General features: G+C 50.8%; 1 protein-coding gene across 5 annotated transcripts in view; it reads right to left on the bottom strand.

Moving 5' to 3' along the window:
- ABCB9 (ATP binding cassette subfamily B member 9) overlaps positions 1-12,295 on the bottom strand; it is a 41,990-nt gene that overhangs the window by 22,926 nt on the left and 6,769 nt on the right. For 2 of the 5 annotated variants that reach the window (XM_059408301.1, XM_059408304.1), the window contains 2 exons: positions 7,979-8,113; positions 7,787-7,868 (listed from right to left, as the gene is read on the bottom strand). The gene's annotated coding sequence lies outside the window, so the exon portion shown is untranslated. Of the gene's footprint in view, positions 1-4,850; positions 5,040-7,786; positions 7,869-7,978; positions 8,114-12,295 lie in introns of those variants that run through there. The other 3 variants (XM_059408302.1, XM_059408303.1, XM_059408300.1) reach the window with 3 other exon arrangements.

The raw sequence follows: 12,295 nt of genomic DNA, 5'->3' as shown, positions 1-12,295 counted from the left end.
ACAGTGTGGTAAGAGCTAAGAGCTGGGGGGGGAGGAATGGGGCGCAGGGGATGGGGGGGCGATCGGGAGGGGAGAACAGTCGTAAATAGGGTTCCAGGGAAGACCTTACTGTGAAGGTCACACTCGAGCAAGACTAAAAAGAGGTTAGGGAGCCCGACACGCGGATATCTGGGGGAAGGATCTGCGGGTAGAACAGACAGTGCCAAGGCCCTGAGGTAGGAGGGTGCCGACGTGCTTGAGGGATCCCACAGGGTCAGGGAGGTGAGGGTGACGGCACCTGGATGCAAGTGAGATAAGCAAAGAGTGCTGTTTTTACTAGTAGTAACTAGTAGGAGTACTAGTACTATTATACATTACTAGGACATTACTAGTAATACTATACATTACTACTACTGCACTACTACTAACTTCTCTGAACCCATTTCCTCATTTTTAAAACAGCATGAGGTTCGGTGCATGAACATCTGCTCTGGGCACAGTGCCTGGCACATACCCATTGCTGCTGATTGTTACCACTGTATACAGTGCGTGCACAGTAAATGTTTGTTTCCTGTTCTCCCCAACTCCAGCCTTAGACCAAGAAGTCGGGGGATGGGGTGGTTGGCCACAGGCCCTAGAGCAACCCAGGGACTTTCACATCTGTCTGGAAGTTTCCAGAATATTTTCCTTCAGCCCAGGTTGCCCTTTACCCCCTCACCTAGACCCTATTGGCTTTCTGGAGTTTGATGTCTGCTTTGGCCAAAGCAACCCCCCCAACACTGGGCCCTTTGGGGCTGAGCCAAGTGCCTAGGAGACCAGAGGAGCTGCGGGGACATGGCAGGATGCAGGCCTGATGGCAGTGTTTGGAAGTGAGACCTATCCAGGGCAGGATGGGGACTGGGCTAGGGGTGTGCCTCTGAATGCTACCTCTTGACTTGGGTCCATCCGTTTTCTTCCTGGGGTATTTGTCATCTGATCTGCAAAATGGGCAAAGTTCTGGAGTCCCCACGTAGAAAGGAAAGGCATGGAACGCCAGCAGGGGTCACTCTGAGTAGTGACTGGGATGGGGGTCAGCTAGAGAGACCCCTTCCCCTACAGCTCTGGTGCTCAAAGGCTAGTGGCTCACATTCTGGAATGACAGAAACCCCACAAACCCTATGAGGCAGTTGCTTCCACATTCCCATATGTAGTTGGGGGAAACTGAGGCACAGAGAGGCAAAAGCATTTGCCCCATATCACTCTGCCAACAGAGGCCCACAGCAGGACTTGGGCTAGTATGTAAAGCATCCCAGCACCTAACTCTCAAACTCTGTACAGCAGAGCGGATGCCTAGTAAGTATAAGCAAACAGTTATGTAACACAGCCCTTCCTCTGGTCCTGGTCTTTTATAGAATTTTTATTTTTATTTATTTACTTTTTAAAGATTTTATTTATTTATTTGTCAGAGAGAGAGCATAAGCAAGCAGAGTGGCAGGCAGAGGCAGAGACAGAAGCAGGCTCCCTGCTAGAAAAGGAGCCTGATGGGGGACTCGGTCCCAGGACCCTGGGATCATGACCTGAGCTGAAGGCAGCAGCTTAACCGACTGAGCCACCCAGGTGTCCCTTATAGAATTAAAATTTTTTTTTTCTAAATAGCATTTAACTTTATCTTATATTTTAAGTAGGCTCCATGCCCAATATGGGACTTGAACTCATGACCCTGAGATCAAGACTCACATGCTCTACTGAGTAAGCCAGCCAGAAGTCCCAGGCCCAGCCTTTTATACAGGCCATGCACTATATGTGTTTGCTTATTTAACCCTTGAAACAACTTGTGAGGTTTGTACTATCCTCAACCCCATTTAGCAGATGGAGAAATTGAAGCCCAGAGAAGTTATGAACTTGTACAAGATCACACAGCTGGTGAGCAGCAGAGCGGGATTTGAACCCGGAGCTATCTGGCTCCAGAATCTGGGCTCTAAACTATGAAGCTAAAACACTTGTCAATTCAAGTGCTGATAGGGAGTGTTTGTCTAAGGATTTGAATGCATGAATGTGATTTGAATACATGAATCTTCACAAGAACCCTGTGAGATAGAATCTATTATCTCCATTTTACAGTCAAGAAGACTGAGGCACAGAGAGGTTAATTGAGCTGTCCTAGATCACACAGCTAGGAAGTGGCAGAGCTGGGATGTGAATCAGGCGGTGGAGTTCAGAAGTCTGTGCTCTCAGCTCCAAAGCCCTAATGCTTCAAACAGCCTCTCCAGGGGTAGGCAAGACCCCTAATGATGCTGGGAGAGGTGCAGTCTGAGATGTAGAAAGGACCCAGGGGCGAAACAGCCCCTGAGCCTGGGCCCCGTCTAGAGCCTAGCATTTCCAGGTAGACTCAAGTCAGTGCTAGAGAAGGATCCCCTGTCAGCAGCTGGGGCTCCAAGGAAAGCCAGGACTGAATGGGGCCAGGGGCAAGGGAGGGAGCAGGGCAAGGGCTGGTGGGAACAGACACCCCCTGCCCAGTTCCCTGCTCCACCCCGAGCCCCAGCTGGGCTGCCAGCAAAGGCTTCCATCTGCTGCAATGCAGAGGCCTTGGGAAGCCAGTGAGTGGGTGAGCGTGAGTCGGAGCCCAGGGAGGGATGATCCTGGCCCAGTGCCGCACCAGGCCTCCGGGCCAAGCCACCGCCTGCTACCCAGGCCCTGCCAGCCACCTTGGCTGTTGCTCACCTCTTGGTGGGCACAAGGAGTCCTTTGGCCCTGAAAGGGAGCTGGGGTTCAGAAGCAGATGAGGAGGCAGATCTGCCTGAGACCAGCTGAGGGACTTGGCCCACTCTTCCTGCTCCCACTCCCAGTCCCTGGGGGAGTTCCTTCCCAACACCCCTCCACTTAGGGTGACGTCAACCCCATTTGACAGCCACCAACACCCCAGCTGTCTACCTTCACCAAAATAAGCAAAGTTTCACACTCCAGCATCACAGACTATCTGAATCACATCGTATGGATGGGGAAACTGAGGCACAGGGAAGCAGGGGGTGAAGGCTGTCTAGGGTCACCCGGCAGGCTGAGCACAGAGCAGCTATAGCACCAAGGCCTCATACTCCCAAGTGCTGAGTCCTTGTAGTCCAGGCTCTGATGGAGCAGAATCCAACTCGGGTCGGGTTACAGACCTCAGTGGGGACAGGCTACTCTGTTATTTTTAAAGTTACTGAGCAGGAGGATGAAAGGGACAAGACCACCAGGCAAGACTGTGAGGAGGGGAGGATGAGGACCATTGGGCTGCTTGGAGGCCCAGTCCCGCTCTCCAGCTTCCGTTGTCTGAAGGATGCAGCTGAGCTCAGCCAGGTGGAGCTGGAGGGCTAAGTGTGAGCACATGGGTGACGAGAGTGGCCCGAGGGACAAGGACAAGGTGGTGGCCAGAGGCCAGAGCAGGCACTGCCCAGGATGTGACAAAGCCTGGGGAAGACAGGGGCAACTGTCTTGGCTTGCCCCCAGAAGCTAAGGAATGGCACAGGGTTAGCAACTGACCCCTCCCCATAGGGGGTCCTGCCAAAGGCTTTGTCTCAGTAGAAATGGTGGTCAGGGCACCTACCACTGTCAGATGCACAGAAGGAAAGTGCAACACATAGGAAATAATAAATGACAACTAATATTACAACCGTAACAGCCACTGTTTACGGTGTGCTACTCACTGCCTAACAATGGGCTAAGTGCCCAGCATCTCCCATTCGAGTTCATCCTTGCCACTACTGTGGGAGGTCCTCGTATGATCACCCCCACTTTAGAGATGGGGAAACAGAGTCCTGGAGAAGATAGGTGGCATGCAGAGAACAAGCAAAGGCAGGACTGAAACCCAACGCTGGACTTTCTGGACGGCACGTGCCCAGGCTACTCACGGACCTAGGTGGTCCAAGCAGCTTGGTCCATTCCTAACTTTTCACCCCATCACACAGCAGCGGAAAGGCCCATTCACTGCTCAGCACACTGGCTAACAGAGGGTTGTGTCCTAGGGAGGCGGGTGTTCTGGATGCAGTGCCAGATGGGGCTGGGTCCACTTTGTGCCATCCTGACTCCAGCCTTACTCAAGCCACCGCATCTGATGCTGGGACTTGCCCTCTCTCAGAGACTTGGGAAAGTTGTTTCGGGTAACTCATGGCTGGGGAGCTACGGTGGCCCTTCTACAACCCTCCCCTGATCACCTGCCACCTGCCCTCCGAAGCAGGGATGGAGGCCAGCCTGTCTCCAGGGGGTGGGGCAGAGGGCAGGACAGTGAATCCTGTCAGACCAGCTTAAAGCTGTTTTCAATGACATCAGGTGGGGGAAGGGGGCATCCTATTTTAACACAGATCCAGAAATAAGGGAGGAGCCCCTGGGAACCCACAGGCCTACTGCCAGGGTGGATGCGTGTGGAACGTCAGCCCACCGACCAGCGAGGGAAACTGAGGGCTAAGGCAGGCCCAGGTCGGGCCCCCCAGGCTTCTGCCACAGCCAGGGTGCTCAGGACCCGTGGGCAGGCGCCCGCTGTAGAACGTGGGGAGCCACGGGAAGTCGCATCATTCCGATCCCGGGGGGAGAAAAGCCATCGCAGGATCCTCCCCCAAAGCCACCCCCACCATTTTCCAAGAGGCAGCGGCGCGTGAGGAGTTAAAAAAAAAAAAGCAACATTCGTCCTGCGGGCGCGGAAAGGATGCTGCTGCAGGGATGGGGGGCTGGGACCTGCAGCTGAGGACGCCTGGGGACAGGAGCGGGGGCGAGAAGGCTCCCGGAAGGCTGCCACCTCCAACGCTGCCGCCTACTCCACCTCGGAGGCAGGGGGGCCCCAGACGCCCCCAGCCTGTGTCCGGCTTGGCACCTCGGCCTGAGAACGACGTGTTCGGTGGGCCCGGGCGCCGCGCTCTTACCTGTTACCTTACCTGGCACCAGGTGAGCCGCAGGGAAAGGGCGCAGGGGGCTCGGGTCGTCAGGGGCGCAGGTTCCGCGCGGCTCATTGGAAACTGCGCCCGGCACTGCACTCGCTCCGCTCCTCCCGCCGCTCCTCCCCTCCTCCCACCCGGGCTGCGCCGCGGCAAGGTCGGAGCCGAGCAGGGCGGGCGCCCGGGCCAGCTGACGGGTGGGGCGGGGCGCCCGGACGGGGCGGGGCATCTGGGGCGGGGCCAGAGCTAGCCCCCCCCCCCCACCTGAGACGGGCCCCGCCCCCTCCCGCCTAGCCCGGCCCTCCTGCTCTGTGCTCCAGGTCTGGAGGCCCCAGGCCCAACCTGGTGGGGGCGCTAGCTCTTTACTGGGTCTTTTCCTCTGGAGGGACAAGCCGCCAGCCCCTGTGGGAGTTAGGATCTTTGCTTTTTCCTTCCTTCATTTCCCCCCTTCCTTCTTCCTTCCTTCCTCTTTGTCGTTCTCTCTTTTCTTTCTTCCAACAAATATTTGTGCAGCACCTACTATGTGCCATCTGTCATTCTAATCTGTTGAGAGGCAACAGTGAAGAAACAGAATCCGGGCCCTGCTGGAGCCGGCACTCCAGTGAGGGAGGCAGGCAAAACCTACGATGCATAAGTCAATTACATCTGGTTGGAAGGGAAGATATTTTAGAGAGAAATGGAGGGCAGGACTGTAGGGATTGAGAGAGGGGAGCAGCAATACCCACTGAGTGACTGCTAGGGGCAGCGTGCTAGGAATACAGCTGAGTGTGAAAAAAGGAAGACCCCCGGGGGCGCCTGGGTGTCTGCCTTCTGCTCAGGTGGTGGTCCCAGGGTCCTGGGATCAAGCCCTGTGTCGGGCTCCCTGCTCAGGGGGGAAGCCTGCTTGTGTTCCCTCCCTCCCTGTGTCTCTCTCTCTGTCAAATAAGTAAATAAAATCTTTTAAAAAAGAAAAAAGGAAAAACCCCATCCTTTGCAGAGTAGGGGAGACAGGAAACCAACAGGTAAGTACGTGAGATCATTTCATTTAGTGGTAAGTGCCATAAAGGAATAAAACTGGGTGCGGCCATGGAAAGTAACACAGGGCCACTCAAGCTGGGAAGGGGTCTCTGGGAAAGGTGCAAGGTGAGCAGGCTTCTGGGCAAACAGTGCGGCCTGAACCAAGAACCTGGGACAGTAGGTCAAGGCTCAGAGGCGGTGGCAGGTGGGGCAACATATCCCCTCACCCCTCCATCCTTCAGTCAAAGGCTTAAAGCACCCCGAATTTAAAACAGCCTCTGCCACTCACACGGGACAGCCTCCTTCAAGGAGAATTTGGCAAAGTTCAGATTTTAAAAAGCATTTTTTTTTTTGGCCCAGTAGGATTTTCTTCTATAGATAAGACTGGTCGAGGGGAGCAAAGATCCTAGTTTGCAGATAGTTACTGTAGTAGCAAAACTCTGAAAATACCCTTAATACCCTTCCATAGGGAACTGGCCAAATCATTACAGAGCGGGGCTCAACAGAAAAGTGCGGCAGGGAAAAAAAGCAACGTATGTTTGTATGTTTCTGCATACAGAAGCTATGTATAGGTATGGAATGACCTCCTAAATGGATTGGGTAAAACCAAGGGACAGAATAAAGTTGGAGCAGGCTAACATTCATGCAAACACAAAAAGCAAATATATGATTGTATGTGAAGAAAGTATCCTGGATGGGCTATCCAAAAGTCAGAGTGCCTCAGAGCTGGGTCCAGATCCAGGCTCCGTCATTTTTGCTGAGTGAAAACAGCCGACACAGTATTGAAGGAGGAAAACAATGTTGCAGGACTGACACTGCCTGACTTCCAGACTTACTATGAAGCTACAGTAATCAAGTCAGTGTGGTTTTGATGAAAGAATAGACACACAGATCAATGGAACAGTATAGAGAGTCCAGAAATAGACCCATGTAAATACAGTCAACTGATCTCTGACAGAGGAGCAAAGGCAGTACAAAGGAACAAACACAATCTTTTCAACAAATGGTATTGGAAAAGCTGGACATCCATATGTTAAAAAAAAAAAAATCTAGACTCAGACCTCACACCTTCCACAAAAATTAACATAAAATGGACCACAGACCTAAATATAAAATGCAAAACTATAAAACTCTAAGAGGATAGGGGAAAAAAATCTGGATTTTTCTTGGCTATGAAGACGATTTTTTTTTTAAAAAGATTTTATTTATTTATTTGACAGAGAGACAGATCACAAGTAGGGGGGGGGCAGGCTCCCTGCCAAGCAGAGAGCCCAACACAGGGCTCCATCCAGGACCCTGACTGAGATCATGACCTGAGCCGAAGGCAGAGGCTTTAACCCACTGAGCCACCCAGGCGCCCTATATGAAGACGATTTTGGGGGCAACATCAAAGGCACGATTCATGAAAGAACTGATAAGCTGAACTTCATGACAATTAAAAACTGCTCTGCAGGCACTCCTGGGTGGCTCAGTGGATTAAGCCCCTGCCTTTGGCTCAGGTCGTGATCTCAGGGTCCTGGGATTGAGTCCCACATCGGGCTTTCTGCTCAGCAGGGAGCCTGCTCCCTGCTCCCTGCTCCACTCTGCCTACCTCTCTGCCTACTTGTGATCTCTCTCTGTCAAATAAATAAATAAAATCTTTAAAAAAAAAACTGCTCTGCAAATATATGGTCAAGAGAATGAGACGACAAACCACAGACTGGGTGAAAATATCCACAAAAACCTGTATCTGATAAAGTCTGTTATCTAAAATATACAAAACTCAACAATAAAAAAATAAAAAACAGCCAAATTTTAAAAAGAGGCAAAGACCTGAACAGACACCTCACCAAACGAGATATACAGGTGATGAATAAACATATGAAGTGATGCTCCATGTCACGTTATTAGGAAATTGCAAATGAAAACAACCTGATACCATTACCAACCTCATAGAATTGCTAAGATCCAAAACACCGACAGCACCAAATGCTGGGGAAGACGTGGAGCCACAGGAACTCTCATGCACTGCTGGTAGGAGTGCAAACAGTACAGTTACTTTTGGAGGATTTGGTGGTTTCTTATAAAACTAAACATACTTTTACTGTATGAGTCAGCAATCACACCCCTAGGTTATTTACCCAAATGAGCTGAAAACTGATGTCCACATAAAAGCCTGCAAGCGGATGTTTATCGAAGCTTTCTTCATAATTGCTGGACCTTGGAAGCAGGCAAGAAGCCCTTTAGTAGGTGGATGGATCCACTGTAGTTGATCTCTGTCAAATAAATACATAAAATATTAAAAAAAAAAGAAAAAGAAAAAGAAAAACCCCATCCTTTGCAGAGTAGGGGAGACAGGAAACCAACAGGTAAATACATAAAATCATTTCATGTAGTGGTAAGTGCCACTTACTTATATGTGGTCCATCCAGACAATATACTATTATTCAGTGATCAAGCCACTGAAAGACATGGACGAAACATAAATGTCAATTACTAAGTGAAAAAAGCCAATCTGAAAAGGCTATGGGATGATTCTGATTATATGACATCTGGAAAAGACAAACCATGAAGGTGGTAAAAGGGTCCGTGGTTGCCGGGGTTAGGGATGGGGGAGGGATGAAGAGAGGGCGCAGAGGATTTTGAGGGCAGTGAAACTATTCTGTATTCTGTATGAGACCGTGATGGTAGGGATGTGTCATTCTACGTTGTAAAAAACCACAGAATATACGACTCCAAGAGGGAAGCCTAGTGTACACTGGGTAATAATGTGTGGATGTGAAGGAATGGGTTGTAACAGATGTACCACTCTGGGAAGGGATGTGGACAGTGGGGGTGGGGGTGAGGCATATGATCAATCTTTGTACTTTCCACTCAGTTTTGCTGTGAACCTTAAACTGCTCTAAGCAGTAAAGTCTAGGGGCACCTGGGTGGCTCAGTTAGGTGTCTGTCTTCGGCTCAGGTCATGATCCCAGGGTCCTGGGATTGAGCCCCGCATTAGGCTCCTTGTTCAGTGGGGAAGCCTGCTTCTGCCGCTCCCTCTGCCTGCTGCTCCCCCTGCTTGTGCCCTCTCTCTCCCTAGCAAATGAATAAAAATAGTTAAAAAAAAGATTATTTATATTAATTTGACAGACAGAGATCACAAGAAGGCAGAGAGGCAGGCATTGGGGGGAGGGTGGTGGCGGGAAGCAGGTTCCCTGCTGAGCAGAAGTCCTGATGCTCAGCTTGATCCTGGGACCCTGGGATCATGACCTGAGCTGAAGGCAGAGGCTTTAACCCACTGAGCCACCCAGGAACCCCAATAAAATTTTTAAAAAATATTTTATTTATTTATGACAGAGGGAGTGAGAGAGGGAACACAAGCAGGGGGAGTTGGAGAGGGAGAAGCAGGTTCCTTGCTGAGCAGGGAGCTGATATGGGACTTGATCCCAGGACACTGGGACCATGACCCGAGGTGAAGGCAGACACCCAATGACTGAGCCACCCAGGTGCCCCCAAATAAATAAAATCTTTAAACAAAGTTAAGTCTGGGGGCACCTGGGTGGCTCAGTGGGTTAAGCCTCTGCCTTCAGCTCAGGTCAAGATCTCAGGGTCCTGGGATCGAGCCCCGCATGGGGCTCTGTGTTCAGTGGGGAGCCTGTTTCTCCCTCTCTCTCTCTGTCTGCCTCTTTGCCTATGCCTACTTGTGATCGCTCTCTCTGTGTCAAATAAATAAGTAAAATCTTAAAAAAAAAAAAGTTAAGTCTGTTTTTAAAATGGTTAAAATGGATTTATGTTATGTGTATTTTATTGCGGTAAATAAATTACAGTGTTCCCAGCAGCTCATTCATGACTTCTCCAAATTGGAAACAATACAAGTGGCCTTCATCAGCAGAATGGCTCAGGGGATGGAGTGGTCATCTGGTGGAACACTAGGCAGCCACAAAAAAGCACAGTGCTGCCACTACACAGGACAACAGCCATGAATCTCAGCAACAGAATGCTGAGTGAAAGAAGCAGTATGCAAAATAATACATAGTATCTGATTTTATCTGTATCAAATTCAACAACAGGCAAGACTAATCTTGGCTCTTAGGAGTCCGGGTAATGATTAGCCTTGGGAGGTGGGTAGTGGCTGAGCAGGGACACGGTGAGGGCTGGAATGTTCTGTTTGGGGGATCTGGATGCTAGTTACATGGTGTGTCGTTTGTAAAGATTCACCAGCTTTATTCCTGGGACGTGCCCTTTTTTAATAGTGTGCTCTATATAAAATCATCTGTATACAGATACGTATATAGAAATATTTACACATGCAACACACATATACTCCCGTACATATACATGCATACCCCTCCCCCACCAATACACTCTGGAATCAGATAGAAGGGTGTGTGCTGTAATTCTGGTCCTGCCACTCACTAGGTTTATGACCCTAGACAGGCCCCTATACTTCACGGAGCCTCATCTGTAAAATAGGTTTAATAATACCTCACACAGGGGCGCCGCCTGACTGGCTCAGTTCGTACAACATGCAACTCCTGGATCTCGAGGCTGTGAGTTCGAGTCCCACGTTGAGTATTGAGATTACTTAAAAAAAAAAATCTCAAAAAATCTATAATACCCTCCCCCCACACACAACAAAAACACATAAGTGCTGGTTGAGAACACATGGACCCAGTACTTACTATTAATATTCTTGCTGTTGTTCCGTTTGGTGATTGAACCCAGACTGGGGCGGGGTAGGGGTGGAGACACTGATTCCAAGGAGAAGGGGGCCACTGGGAGAACCCGTCTAAACAGATAAGCAGAACCTGCTTATCTTGCTAACTACTGCAAAGGGAGAAACAGTATGCACCGGCGGGGGGTGGAGGGGTGGGATGGGGGGAGGCATGTGCCAGGCCTGCCCTGGGCCTCTGAGGGCGGAAAGCAGTTATGGGGGTAATGCACACAGAACTGGGGAAATGGATCCTTCCTGGAGAGCAGGGCCCTTCACTATCATTGGGCAATCAAGACACCCATGAAAATTTAAACACGTTCTCAGACCACACAGTTTTGGGCTGAGGAGCTGGGTCCTTGAGAAGGAAGCGGCCCCTGAGGGTCATTCTCTCCCTTGGGGGAAGCCTGGTACCTTTAGGAGGCTTGGGCTGGGCCTCAGGATCCCCGTGGCTCAGACTCCTGTTCTATTCCAGACTCTACTACTTGTGAGGCATCTGACTCTGGGTGGGCTATTCAACCTCTCTGACCTTCATTTTCCACCTCTGCAAAATGGGGATAATTCCTACCTCATACGGTTTGTTGTGAGGATTAGGCAGCTTCCCTTCATGTGTAGAGTAAAATCCAAAATGTTAACAGTGGTCTCCTAAGCCCAGTGGTTTGGCCGGAATACCACCCTGGCCTCATTCCCTAGGACTTGTCCTCTCGTATGCCTTGCTGTTCTTCAAGCACGCCTAGCTTGCACTTTTAACTCCCCTGCCTAGAACCCTCTCCTGCCAGATCTTGCTGCAGCGGTTGGAGCGTGGCTGAAATGTCACTCTTTGGGAGGCTTTCTCTGGCCATCGGTCTAAAGTGGCCACCTCCAGGCACTCACCACCCCATCACTTAGCTTGTCTTCCCAGCACTTACGACTGCATGAAAATAACTTGATCGTCTACTTGTTTCTCCTTGTACTTTGCTTACTCCTGTCTCCCCACCTTGACTGAGCACTAGAAGCGCAGGGAGCTTATCTGTCACTCAAAACGCACTTCCACATGCTCACCTCCCACACTCAGGATGCCCTTGGCCAGCCAGGGTGAAAACCAATCAGGCTGTTGGTGAAGGTTTTGCCCTGAGAGCAGAAATCGGCCTTCTCCCAGCCCCTCAAGGTGCTGGCGGGAGATCTGGACCCCCAGACATGTTCGTGGATGTCTCCATGAACTGGAGAGGACGGCCTGGCCTGGTCGCACAGGATGTGAGGGTCTCCCATCTCCCTTTGGGGCCCTGGGACCTTAGCCTCGGGGCCCAATTTGCCACAGAGCTGGGAGGAACCAGGGGCTGTGCTGGATGTGTGAGTGTGGGTGATAGGTGTGTGACGGTGTGCATGAGTGTGTCGCATGTGTGAATGAGTGTGCGGCTATGTATGTGAAGTGCTGTGTATGACTAGGTGTGAGTGTGTCAATGGCATGAGCACAGGTGTGATGGTGTGTGAATGCGTGTGAGCACATTAAGGGTGTGTCTGAGTGTGCTAAGTGTCTCACTGCGGATGTGAGTGTAAACCTGTGCATACATCCGGGGGGAAAGGAAAGCATCAAGAAAATAAACCCCAACAAGCACAGAGAGGAAATCCGAAAGCCCTCATAATCCAACCATTCTGAGAAACCCTATTGTGAACGCTGAGGCATCGCCACCCCTCTCTGAGCCTCTGTTTGCCCATCTGTAACATGGGTGACGTAACAGTACCTCGCTCAAAGCTTTGCTGTGCGGATGCAAGGAGAGACGGTGGG

The sequence above is a fragment of the Mustela nigripes genome, chromosome 8 (assembly GCF_022355385.1).
Source record: "Mustela nigripes isolate SB6536 chromosome 8, MUSNIG.SB6536, whole genome shotgun sequence".
In the NCBI taxonomy this organism is placed as follows: Eukaryota; Metazoa; Chordata; class Mammalia; order Carnivora; family Mustelidae; genus Mustela; species Mustela nigripes.
This window is presented reverse-complemented; position numbering and strand designations above follow the sequence as displayed.